This window comes from Vidua macroura, chromosome 1 (genome assembly GCF_024509145.1).
Source record: "Vidua macroura isolate BioBank_ID:100142 chromosome 1, ASM2450914v1, whole genome shotgun sequence".
Classification (NCBI taxonomy): domain Eukaryota; kingdom Metazoa; phylum Chordata; class Aves; order Passeriformes; family Viduidae; genus Vidua; species Vidua macroura.
Window position 1 is genome coordinate 88,392,881 of NC_071571.1, and position 11,983 is coordinate 88,404,863.

The 11,983-nt window shown below is 41.3% G+C and overlaps 1 long non-coding RNA gene across 1 annotated transcript; it reads left to right on the forward strand.

Moving 5' to 3' along the window:
- The first annotated feature begins 1,032 nt into the window (after positions 1-1,032).
- LOC128809123 (uncharacterized) lies at positions 1,033-11,420 on the forward strand. Its single transcript, XR_008437621.1, has 3 exons — positions 1,033-1,169; positions 10,061-10,194; positions 11,200-11,420. It is a non-coding gene; the product is annotated as an uncharacterized LOC128809123 (long non-coding RNA).
- The last annotated feature ends 563 nt before the right edge of the window (positions 11,421-11,983 follow it).

An 11,983-nucleotide genomic window follows, 5' to 3' on the forward strand; every position in this document is an offset into this window, starting at 1 on the left:
AAAGCATTGAAGTGGTGATGAGCAAAACATGTTCAGAGGGCTCAGCTGCAAGGCACAGGCCCAGCCAGAGCAAGCAGATTTACTACCACCCAGTAGCAGTCATGTCCACCTCTCAGAAAAACTCCACAGGGCTGTATAATATTGCCGGGCAACTTAATGCCTAAGAGCTTTTGACAGATTTTCCCTCAAAAATTTTGTCAGGGCTAGGGAGTGTCGCTTTCTCTCTGTTGAAAATATGATGGGAACACACCCTCAGCTGCTCCCATCCACATCCAGCATCTTAGTTCAAATCCTCTCACAGGGTGCAGGGCCTTCTGTCAAAGCCTTTGTTGCCACTGTCACTTAACAAGGCTGTTTAGCTGAAATTCTGTTCTGTGCCCATGGTGATCATTAACAGAGCTGAGGATAGCCCTCACAAGTCCTGACCCCTGCCAGTACTGCCAGACTTTTCTTCTCACTATTTTAGTGCTGTTCTGCTAAGTGCACATGGCTGCTGTTAAAATCCCAGCCAGCTGCTAACAACTGCTGGGTTTTTCCCAGTTCATTAGGGGGCTACAAATAGTTTTAAATCATGAAGCTAATTAAGCAGAAATAAAGACTGCCAAATGGTGTAGGCCTCAAACAAAACACACATCTAGAAATTGCTGACCTGGTAAAAGACTGCAGGAAGGGTCATCAGACTGAGCCTTCAGTTCATCAGCTTCCCCTGTGCACATATTTGAGTGCTGTCTTTGTGAATTGCTGCCTTGGTGCTCCTCACTGCTGGCCAGGAACAGTAGCTTTTGGCACCACAGACTGCTGTTAAAGTGGGCCAAACACAATTCATGCTTCTGGTTAGCCCATCAACCCTGTCCTGGAGTGTGTCAGGCACAGCATCACCAGTCAGGCAAGGGAGGGGATTGTCCCATTCTGCTCTGCACTGGGGTGGCCTCACCTCGAGTGCTGGGGACAGTTTTGGGTGCCACAATATAAAAAAAGACATTAAAATATTAGAGAGTGTCCAAAAGAAGGCAGCAAAGATGGTGAAAGATCTGGAGGGGAAGTTGTGTGAGGAGCAGCTGAGGTCACTTGGTCTGTCCAGCCTGGAGGAGACTGAAGGGAGACCTCACTGCAGTCTGCAGCTGCCTCAGGAGGGAAAGCAAAGGGCCGGGCACTGATCTCTTCTCTGGGTGAGCAGTGGCAGAACCCAAGGGAATGGCCTGGAGCTGTGTCAGGGGAGGTTTCCAATGATTATCAGGTGAAGGTTCTTCACACAGAGAGTGGATAGGCACTGGAACAGGCTCCACAGGGAAGGGGTCGCAGCACCAGGCCTGACAGGGTTCCAGGAGCATTTAGACAATGCCCTCAGGTACATGTGTGTACCTGATGTGTGATTCTCGGGGACAGTGCCATGCAGGGCCAGGAATTGGACTCGGTGATCCTGATGGGTCCCTTCCCACACAGCTTGTTCTGTGATTCTGTGACTAATGGCCTGCTATGAAAGCCCATATCCACACTTGCACAATGCTCCCCATACTCCCGGCAGCCTGGATGTCCCCAGGCAGCTTCTCTGGTCACCCTGGTAAGAGTAAGGTGCAGATCAGCCTGCACTTGTATCAGCAGCTACAAAAGGCAATCTTGGTGGTTTACATTACACAGTTTTCATCTTGAAGGCCTGCAATAGGTATCTGAGTTTCTTAAGCGTGATACAAACCCCAGCACGTCAACACTGTGAGATCATGGTGCAAAGAGCCACCCAGAGACATCACCCAGCAGAACTAGAAACCACCTTTGGTGCCTCCAGGCTGAGTTTAGCAGAATGGAAGCAGCTTGCCTGGGGCTGTTCCCATGTGGCCATGTGGCTCGTGGCAAGTGCTGTGCTCCCTTCAGGTGGTGCACACATCCCCTTCCAGCAGTCATCAGAGATGTGAGAAATTATGTACATCATAATTATGTGTGGGAAACCACTACAGCTCACTTTTTCCACAAGTGATAAAATATAACTGGTGTAATTCATAACTGCTAAAACCAGACTAAACTCTCTAAAATTATTATTATTATTATTACTACTACTACTAGTAATGCAATATTAAATATTGAACACAAATTCAGGAAAGAAACCATTATTTTTCATTAATGTCAGACTTCAAGCACTTGATTACACCATGTTGGAAAAGCAAACTATTAGATTTTTAAAGAATATCTTTTAAGAAACCGAACAGAATTAAGAGTTGTCAGATTGAGAAAAAACATTTCTTTTTTTTTTTTTTTTTCCTGGTCCTTAGAGCTGGTATGTTAAAATAAATTAAAAATGTAAGAAAAATATGCAAAGTGAAATGCTTGGGGATTTTAATTTCTCAGCTGCACTGGATTAAAAAAAAAAGGTTCTCTTAAAATTTTTAGATAATGTATTTAAAATCACATGAGAATAGAATTACTATATCCCCTGTATTTCTAAGATAGGTGAGAGACTGCAGACTGAAAGATAAGAAGTAATATTTCATTAAAGTCAATGAGAGTCAAACAAAGAAACATCATTAGGAAAGAGATGCTAGGATTCTGCTGCTTCCCCAGAGTCTCAAGCACATTTCCAATTTTGCTCTTCCTTTAACCCCTGTTTTACACATACACAGGTATTGCTTAGGGTCATTTGTTGAGATGTATGCAAGATGAAATCCCAGAGTGATCTGTAGACTGAATTTGGTTTTAGAGGCTGGTAAATAAAGATCTGTCAAAAACTGACTCTCACAAACAATGAAAATCTAACTGTGCCAGGCACATCACAGAAAAGTGAACCTGAGACAGAGGAGGCTAAAGCAGAAAGTCTGTGTCCCTCATGCAGCTGAATGTAAATTGCTGTCCTCCAGGAACACATTAGAAGATGCATTAATCAAAAACTTAGGAGTAAATACAAATCTTTCCAGTAAATCCACTCCCGGTGTGATAAAACAAGCAAATAAACTGCTCCACTAGCCAGAAGCCATGACCAGAAAACAATGTTTCCTGGACTTGCAACAACCCAGTCCTGAATTTCAGCTTAATTCAAGGGTAAAAGTGGAATCACAGTGTAATGGGAAACAAAAAATTTCAGCTTTCTCTGGGATAAGCAAAATATGGTTTTGACTTAGGAGAGTCCTAAGACTCTCTAATTCAAGGTCTCTTTGTTGTTGCAGAAGCACATTTGAAATGTATAAACTTGTTTGTCCATGAACTAGACATAACCAAAAAATGACAATACTCACGTGAAAAGAAGGAAACTCCAAGATGTTTTTCTGCCTTGCAGGAACACAACTTGTCCTGCCCAGCCCTCAACTGTTGCTGCAGGTGTGAAGGAGCACAGTGTCCTTTGTGAAAAGCTATGGAGTGTAAATCTTTACACAATCATCTCTTGCCTACCAGTACACATGTCCTTGGGACTTTTTTTCGGTAGCACTGATTTACCCAAAGGTTCTCAGTTCTTTCCAAACTGAACAGTTCATATCCTCATCTAGAGCTGCTCCAGTCCACTGAAGAGATATTTCAGTTGAGTGCTAAGTAAAGTAACCAAGTAAATAAAGATACCTGGAGTTCTGAGAGGCTCCTCCTTGTCTCACCTTCCTGCATCAGGACCGAGAAGCACTGACAGAATGAGAAGGGCATTAAGACAGCAGATCTTCACTTTCTTTTTATGGTTGGGGTGAAAAGGGTCAAGCCTAGCTTTTAATTTTTGTTCTTACTGCAGGAGCTTGAGCCAGGATGCCCTGGAGCCTCTCTTTGCTAGCAGAAGTTTTCAAACCAAAATACAGATACCTCTTTCATTGGTATACATTTGTTATATGTGGCACATAGAGGCCAGACAGATAGGGCACAAAGATCTTAGTGACACTTGTTTGGAACACCACAAGTAATTCTTTCTGGCTTCATCCACTTACAAGCACTCTTGCTGTCACAGAAATGCAAGCTGATAAAATCTTCATGCTGTAAAGTCTTATTTCCCTGTGGGTGTATTGCACACAGGTCTAGAGTAGGGTTACAACACTGGTGTATTGCTTGAACCAGCCTAATTCCCTCCTGTGGATTTCCATCTTCCTCTTTTTTCACTAAGGCAAAATTAATGATTCTTAAGCTTGCCAATCCACACTCATTTGGAATAAGGTTTATTTATCCTGGCTTTGCTTTTATAGTCCCCTTTTCACAGATCCGTGGTACTCCCAAAGAGAGGAGGTTTACAGTGCATTTTAATGGAGATTTTAGAGGTTTTGCAGATTCAGAAAGGAAACTCATATCCACATACAAAAGCCAAGCTGAGAGCTGTGTGTTAGAGGGAACATCTCTTTTGTGTGCTTGCCAGAGAATGCAACTGAAACAAAAAAACCCCAAAATTCCCAAAGATTTACCAAAGCAATCTGTCATAGCCAGCTGAAATCTGCTGGTCACTTTTCAAGCAAGTTAAATTAAAACCAAAAAATCCTTATTGATTGATTGATTATACATTAACATGTATACCTCTTCCCCTGGCAAATTCCCTTCTGTTTTAAGAAACTTATGCCAGAAATGTATTTGTATAACTCTCACCCCATTCCTTTCCCAGTAAAATGTTAACCCCTCAAGAATGTCTTTTTTTTTTAATTTGTTGCTTCTATTTCCTCTGTGGTTAGCACAAGAATTAACTTGAATACGTGTTGAAGGCCAGGAACAAAAGCCTACAGAGAAGACAAAGGGATAATGTAATCTTGATAACACACTGGAATCCTAGGTTAGAGTGAAGAAAAAGATAAACTACAATCAAGTGAAGGAAATATGCAGGAGACTAAGCAGCCAATCTGATGAAAGTCCTTAAAGATTTCCCACAAATAGCAGGAACATGGAGAATAACCCAGGAGAACATAATATAGACAATCAGAGTTCTGACTGGGACTGCATAGGATAAATAGCTGGATAGGAGTTTGAATGTAACAGGGAATCAAAAAGACAGAGGTGGTATATTGTATCTAAGAAACAAAGAAGCAAAGTAGGAAATAAGCAAAATACAACAGAAAGAAAATTGCTCAAAAGGTTGCAAAGAGTTTCAAGGCTGATTTTCTGAATGACCTTAAACAGGTAGATGACCAAATACAATGCTCTGAGGTGGATCTCCTATTCAGAAGAATAAGGCAGGGAGGCTAAGCATCTGACAGAAGCCTCCCAAACCCAAAATCTGATTAATATGGTGGGCATTACCTCCCTATATACCTTCCAGATAGTCAGTATCCTAGAGCTTATCATGCCAATGAAGTTTCTGGGAAATGTTAGGTGATTTTATACTTTTTTCAGAAGACAAAAGAACCTACTGTGAACTAGTCCTGATCTTCTAACATCTTCTAAGACTCTGGAATAACTAGGTGAAATTATCCAAAAACAGTAGAGGAGTAGAGGTTTTTTTGTTTTGGTTTGGTTTGGTTTTTTTGTTTGTTTGTTTTTGTTTTGTTTTTTTTTTTCTTTAAGAAAAGAAGAAAACCAAGAATGATAGAATAAGACTTAATTTCAGTTTCTTGTGCAGAAGTTGTTGCTTAAGTCCATGTTAATAAATGGCCTCGAAATTTTTATCCATTGGACATTTCTTTCCCCTCTTATTTAGTTGTTTTTTGAAACTGGAATGGGAATCAAGTTTCCAGACACACAGACTTCCTCCTATTGTACCTGCACTCTGGCCAGAAGGCAGAAATTATGATCCATGTAAAAATCGACCAGAACTGCAGTATTCACTCCAAAAGTGTTATCTAACAGTTGTATGGTAGGCCACAACTCATATACACTGTTAGCAGATCCCAGTGCTAGTTTTTGAGTTGCAAATGCCATTGTCATCATGCTCTCGAATCATCACTGCTATGCTCTATCCAGGCTCCCTGGTCACCCTGACCTGGAGTTCCCTTCTGAAACAACTCCTACTGCTGCCACTCATTATCCATTTATTCTCTCTTTGGTAGGCTCAAGTACTTTTTTTACCCTTTCAAAAAACTTTTAGCCATCTATCATCAGAGGTGTGGTGGGATTCATTGCAAGTTTAGGGGTTATGAGGACTTGGTTCCTCAGCTGACAGTTTTATACCACCATAGAAGTTTAAGCATCTACAAGAATCTGCAGACCAGGTTCTATCCCAACACTTTTGTCCCAAGAATCAGAAAATTTAGTGCTTAAAAGCAGTTAAGAAAAGAGCGTAATTCTGCAATCCCAAAATTGGACCAGTAGTAAACCTACAGGATTTAGGTGTGCCAGGACTGCCTCCGTTTTTGCAGGAGAAAGAGATAGTGTCCAAAGCACTGAGCTAAATCCTAACTTCCATAAAACACTGATTGCCGCTGGGAAATACAGTGTAAGAGTTCCTAAAACCAGCCAGAGCCCAAGGGACACACTGTAGAGGGTAATAAAAACTGAACGAACTAAAATGGGAGAACAAACATTAAAATCAAGCAGGCAAAACACAATCTCAGTCCATCAGCTTGTCCAGCTTTTGTTAGCTGTTTCATGGAAACCTTCTCTAGAAAAGAAAAGCTACCAAGAATACCATCACTACATCTTCCCTAAACCTTCAAATTCCAGCCCGAAAATGTGTGTCCAAAGAAGCATATATACTCCTACCAAAAGCTCTGAGAAGACAGAACAACCTACTTCTGTTTAAAAATATCATCACCTCCACCAAAAATGGAAAAACGCAAACCAAACAGCAACAATAACAAACCAAAAATACTTGCCTTTTGTCTGCACAAAAGAGATAAATTAAAAAAAAACATTTTTAAAAAAATCCCAGATGTGTTCCAGTGTCTTTCTGGCATGTGTGGTCACTTCTCAGTTTGGGGGTCCTTTTACAGATCAAGATGATTCTTATTAGAAACAACATAAACAACATAATGAGAAAAAAATCTGTAAACCCTTTTTTTTTCTGTAGCAATAAGACTGTTCTCTTCCACCCTACAGTGCACTCTGTCTTTTCCAGGAACTTCAGGCCAGACATGGCCCCAGATGAAAATTCTTCACACAGTTACACTAGCAACAGTAATTTACAACCATTTCCATAATATATAACTCTCAAAATGAAAAAAAAAGTTGAGCTGACAGTTAATCTTCAAGCAATTTGGCAGTCATATGGAAGGTATTATGAACTTGAAAACACTCTTATTTGTTCTTGATGTCTTTGTTTCATTCTTTGCAAAGTTTAACATTAAAATCTATTACAGCTTTGGAGCAAGAAGAAGCCATCACACCTAATTTAAGGCCCATAAGTTCCCACAAATAGTAGGTATTATGACTAGGCAAATAGAAATTAATCCTACTGCACAAGTGAAAAATAGCTAATATGTGGTTTTTTTCCCCTCTCATGCATTGCCAAGTTTGCAAAAGAACAATTCAAGCAGAAACAGATGCAGCTGTATTGGAAATCACTTCTATGTGAACAAAGCAACAAACCCCCAAACCTTCACCAAATATTTTCTGGGTACTCCTTTGTTTGCTTCTGTTCGTCATTTATCTATTTAAATTTTTTCAAAAACAAACATAAAATTAATAGCTCAAACTGAGAGGGAGACTGATGAAAATGAAGGTGGCCAGTGAGAAACACTGAGGAAGAGGAAAGTGGCTTCCAATAAGTAGGCTTATGGGCTCTAAGAAGTTCACATCAATAACTGTCAGCATACTGAGCTAAAAATTATCACTCCAGTACACTATGGGAAAGCAGCTAAAAAACCAATGAGGCCAAGATTGAAAGCAATTGCAGGGAATGCACATTAAGCCTGGCTGAAGATACGAAGGATCCCTGCCCTTGTGCCAAAACCACACGAATCTAATGACATACTCAGTTTATATGAGGACATACAACTCAAAAATGCCTCCTAGCAAGGAACTTCTGCCAAGATGTTCTCTGTTCACACTGGTGACAGGATTTGCTATTAGTTTCAAAACTGCACTTGCAAAAATTTTTTGCACTTATCTTTATTTAAGCACACAGTTTACTGTAGGTGAATAAAGGAACTAGTTACTCATAATAGTTATGGAATTTATTCACTATCTATAGACGTGTAAAAGCAAGTAAAATATTCTAATAATCTTAAAAACTAAGTATGCCAGGAAACTTAAGGGGTTTTTTAGGCCCATAAGTTTTTTTGGGCCCATAATAAGGATTGACACTGACATCAGTTACATAGGGAATTTGCAAAGCTGAAAACTAAGTTACAAATTATCCACCACCACACATCTCCTTTAGCCAGTGAAAATAAAGTGACAGACTGTAACAGGATGAACTGGCAAGATGACCAACATTTTTCCTCAATGTGCCTCTGCTCAAGTATATTATTTATCTGTGCAATGGGACAAATTTCATTTTGAAGTAGCAATTTAACAATGGTAATAAGAACTTACAGCCTTCGCCCCAGTAAAACCAGCTGTCAGTAACACTGAGACAGAAATGCTTGCTGTGTAAGCAATTTCTCACTCATTACCATGAACTTGCTTAGGTTGATACAACTGGAGCTGGCAATGACTTTTATTTAGCTAGGACAAAGCAGCAGCTCCCTTTTCTGCAGGAAATCTGCCAGAGAAAAAGACCTCCATGGGATAAGGGCAAGACAGGTCCCAGAAATCAGTGTCCAAGGCTTACACTGAGATCTGAGTGTGCTGTAGCAAGTTTCCAGTGTCTGCACACAGCTGTCAAAGACTTTCTGGGGCTACAGCAAGTTACCCCTATAATTCACATCTGAAATAGGACTCATTGCCTAAAAACATTTAAGGAGTGGTATACCATTGGATATCCCCTCCATCATCAGGGAGAACTGACTGCCACAGATTCCAGGGAAGGTAGTTTAGATAGGTACTACTACAGCTAAGCTCAGAATCGCCAGAATCCCCTCCTACGGGCTGCAACTACCTTGAAAACAAGTAGTGAGAGAAAATATATCCCCACACTCACAAATCAGATTGAAATGAGCAAGAGGGAAGTTCAGAGTTGGAATCACAACTGCGTAGCTGCAAGAGTCCTCTTCCTCTTGTCCTCTTCCTATTTCACCTCTCTCTTGGTTTTCCATTTCCCATTACGGAACATCCCAAGCTACTTGTGTTGTCACTAAGCAGCAATTTACAGCTGGGCATATTTCGATAACTTTTCTTGGGTTTCAGTTCATTTTCAAAGAACCCTGAACTACAGAGGATCAGAGATTATACACAACTATGGAAGCCATCCTATGCAAGCGGGAACTTCTCCAATGTAGTAAAGGCAGCTGAAGGCAATAAGTACAAGTTATCTCAGGTTACGGCACTCAAACCTCTCACTCGGGCCCTCAAATGGCATCCCTGTAGTACAGTAACTTTAAAACTGTCTCTCACTGACTGTAACCAATGTGATCTACAACGTGACAAGCTGAACTCAGCCCAACAGACAGCAATAGGACAAGGTGCCTGCTCAGAATAAATAATTCTTCAGCAGTGAACCAGCTGTATGGATAGCTTGGCCTAGGCAGTGTTTTCCCTGAGGGTTGATCTCAGCAGTTGAGAATGAGGCAAAGAAGGCATTCAGTAATTCCTGCTTCTGTCTTCTGCCAACACGACATCCATCTGATTCATAGCGACCCCATATTTTCTCTAAGCTTCCTTTTGCTGCTCATGCACTTGTAGAAGCCTTTCTTGTTGTCCTAGATATCCCCTACCAGACTCAATTCCAAGTGGGCTTTGGTCTTCCTCATCACATCCCTGCATATACTGACAAATGCTCCTGTAATCCTCCCATGTGACTTCACTCACCAACACTACTCTTGGAACCAGCTCTGGTGAGAAGTAGTCCAGCACCTTCCTCATGACAGGGATGGAGAGTTAGCAAGCTGTACTGGATTCAGCCTAGCTCCACACTGAGCTAGCCCAGCTATGTCTGCATTGGGTTATAAGCAGCAGCAGCTTGCAGTGACTCAATTGCTTCAAATGAAGCCAGACTCCAGTAAAATGAGCTACTGGAAAATGGAAGCAGTAGAGAGTAGGAGCAGAGCTCTGCCACCTCTTGGTTACTACAAGGTCCCATCCAAGGCCAAATTAGCTTCCTTTGTATATTATGCTTCATATCTCCTGCAGCATCTTTCCCATGCAGGTCCCAGGAATATCATCTGGCAAGGGTGGCATTCTCTCACAGTGCACAAAGGAAGTCCAGCAGAGGGACATGTTCACTCTGAAAGTGGCTAAGCTTTGGGGTGCACCTGGAAGGTCTGCTTTGACAATCTGCCAGTAAGGACAGAGGCTGTGTGTGCTGTGGCTAGCCCCTCCTGCTCTCTTTTGCTTCAAAAATAGATATGGGCATGCAAGGGAGTGATGGGTACCTAGATCCCATCCTGTAGTATGAGCAGAGGATGGCCACGACTATGGGGGCATGATGAAGGGTCCTCACACTGCAAGAGAGCCACAGAAAGCTGCAGTCTTCAAGGTGAGAGGGTTGTTGGGCTCTGGGGCAAGCAAAATGTAGAGACATGCAGAGCTGCCCACACAACAACATCTCAGCAAGCACCTGGGGAAAAGGAAGGGATTCCAGCACATGGGTATTTCGGAGTGCAGTAGCATGCATGGAGTGCCTACTGTGAGTGGTAGACAGAACACTTTCCTGCTGGAGTGCAGCACTTGTTGCCTAAGTAACCAGAAACAAAAGGCTGCACCAATGGCAGATGGAACAGCAGGAAGCTGCAGTTGTGAGGAGTCTGCTGTGGAATTACACAGCCTGACCCAGCAAAGGAGGAGTCCCTAGGCACAGGCCCATCAGTGAGTATGTCCAGCTGGCCCTACCTGGTTATTTCCACTAGTCTAACCAGGGAAGAAGCAGCCATGCAGACACAGTTCTCTTCACCTGAGGATATAACAAAGGAGCTCAGCAAAGTGTGGTCTGAAAGACACTCTCATCCTGTTAAGTAACAGATGACATCATATGCCTGACACAATACTTCTGGGGTCACTTTGTAAAAAACTGCTTTACCATCAAACATCTGACACTTTACTAGGATGGCAAAATAAAACCTTATGATAAAAAAGTATGCTCACCAGGAATCTACTGCATGGAAACACCATACATTTCTCTTCCTACAGACCATAATAACTATAACTAGTTTCATCTGGAAAGATATACTCTGTCACAAGATGGGTAGGAGACTGCCAAGGAAAGAGCAAGTTCTATGCAATTACTCTGAGCAGAAAAGCATAAATCTGGTCATGGGTTAATTATGGATTGTTTCTTCCCCCCACCAGGTTCAAGCAGGGACCTGCAGAGAGTGTTCATGGAATCAGCCGCAGAGAAAAGCCTCTTACTTTAGAGGAAAGAAAATGTTAATGAAATTTTTAACATACAACACAGTACAATACAATGAGTAAAACCATGCAAATAAAAAAAAAATTAAAAAGCAAGAGACTAATGTATTACAGGAACATTGAATGCACAAATTTGTGATTTTCAGGTGAGGAGGAAAAAGTGTTGCAGAAAATGGATTTCTATTTTTAAACAAATACATTTATTTGAAGAGTACTAGCAGGTACCGAAGGGAAAAGTCTTCCTATATTTAGATTTCAAGTTCTTCAGTTTGAGACTGTTAGTTTAAGCTTTTAGTTTAAAACTGAAGAAAGGTTAGGACTTCTACAGGTGGGAGCAACTGTAAAAATACAAGTGAAGTATCAAAGAAACAAGATATTTAAGAAATAATTTAAAATTATCCCTAATATAAAGTTGCCTCAGTCACGGGCCATATGCTCTCTAAAATTATCATTCACATTTTCTAAACTGCCACCCATATAGCTCTTTCTCTTAGAACTACCTTGTAATATTCTGTTTCCTAAAAAGTTATTCAGGAATGTCAGGCTTATACTCTTCAATTCTCTGGCCACTGCACCAGCACAAGGCAGAGCAATCTGGAAATTAAACCAAACAGTACCAGCTGTCCTCACAGGAGTATTTATCAAGTAAAGACATTTCTCATTGCACAACAACAAACTGTGCCTGTAAATACAGTACTCTCTCCACTTCTGCTCCCTCAGAGGA